This window comes from Miscanthus floridulus, chromosome 7 (assembly GCF_019320115.1).
Source record: "Miscanthus floridulus cultivar M001 chromosome 7, ASM1932011v1, whole genome shotgun sequence".
Lineage (NCBI taxonomy): Eukaryota > Viridiplantae > Streptophyta > Magnoliopsida > Poales > Poaceae > Miscanthus > Miscanthus floridulus.
Genome location: NC_089586.1, coordinates 24,476,283 through 24,477,962, shown reverse-complemented (window position 1 = coordinate 24,477,962; position 1,680 = coordinate 24,476,283). Strand labels below are relative to the sequence as shown.

The 1,680-nt window shown below is 38.7% G+C and overlaps 1 pseudogene; it reads right to left on the bottom strand.

Annotated features, from left to right (window-relative positions):
- Nucleotides 1-265: 265 nt before the first annotated feature.
- Nucleotides 266-1,409, bottom strand: LOC136465223 (uncharacterized; annotated as a pseudogene).
- Nucleotides 1,410-1,680: the final 271 nt, after the last annotated feature.

Genomic DNA, 1,680 nt, shown 5'->3' with positions numbered 1-1,680 from the left:
ATGATGAATATGATGGTAGTAGGTCACATATTTGGCTCCACGACATTTTGAACGACCTCTCATTGGTATCATATCTTCCATATTAGGAATGTCTATATTGTGTTTGGCAGCAAAGGCTTTTGTCTTCTCTAAAAGATCATCCCAACCATTTTCCCTCATGTCATTTATATTTCTCATCACAGAACCAATCAATCCTATTGCACGAACAATGTTTTGATTTTTCTTTTGCAAACATTGTGATAGGTCTTGAGTTATCCCCAATACTCTAATCATCAGATGCAATATGAACATAAATTGAAATGACTCCATTTTTTCTATCAATCCAGATGCTATAGTTTTTTTCCCCATCAGTACCATCATCACTAATATTCTCTAACACCTCAAGCACTGGTTCCCACATGAGCATAAGACGTACTAATGTTTTGTGATGTGTACCCCATCGTGTATCACCAGGCCTAGCAAGACTAGTTTCTTGGTTTTTCCCTCTACCAGGAGATATTTCACCACTATCTAATTGTTGAACAAGAGTATCATGGTGTTTTTGGAGAAGTTGATCTTTTCTCTTGCAAGAAGCACTAACAGTATTGACAACTGAAGTGACATAATTGAAGAAATCATCAGTTGAAGCACAACATCTGGCTACAGCAACTACCACAAGCTGCAATTGATGAGCAAAACAGTGGATGTAAAAAGCAAAAGGGTTTTCATTCAATACCAGCCTTTGTAACCCATGAAACTGCCCTCTCATGTTTGAAGCTCCATCGTATCCCTGTCCTCTAACCTTGGCTATAGATAACCCGTATCTTGCAAGCATAGAAACCAATGCTTCCTTCAGTGAAGAAGATGTGGTGTCAGAAACATGTTGTAGGCCAAGGAACCTCTCAATCACACTTCCTTTATCATTGACAAACCTATAAAACAAAAGGAAACATAGTGTTAATTGGAAGCCACAAAACAAAAGAAATGAAATACACGAATAGATGATATATACCTCACAACCACGGCCATTTGTTCCTTAATTGATGCATCACGAGCCTCATCAACAAGCACCGCAAACCAACGATCTCCAATTTCACTCTTAATTAATTCACTTGTCTCCTCTGCACAAGCCCTTACCAAATCTTTTTGAACTGTGGGACAATTCATTTGATTATTCCCTGGAGCATTCTCAGCTATCACAAGTGCAGCCTTAGGATCCTTCTTTCTATACCAATCAAGCATCTCCAAAAAGTTCCCTTTATTTTTAGATGTTTTAGACTCATCATGCCCACGAAATGCCAGAGCTTGCAAAAGAAGAAATCTAGCAATGCCTAACATTATAGTTAAACGAGCTTTATATGCCTCCTCTTCTGCTGCAGTTGTTACTGCCCACACATGTTCTACACTTTGCCTTTGATTTTTGAAATCATTTGCTCGTTTTCTTGCTGCACTATGGTAGCCATCAATTGATTGAGCATGCTTCAGCAAAGAAGCCTTTCCCTTTTTCCAATTTTTGAACCCTACTCTGGTGAATGCCTCAGTATCATCAAAATTGCTTGCTGGTGGTGGCTTAAAGAGGTAGCAATAAAAGCAATAGGCTGCATCCTTGGCAGGACTGTACTCTAACCAATCAAATTGAGTAAACCATGATTTAACAAAACCTCTAGTTTGAGTTTTACCCGCTGTTCTTTCATACTCACA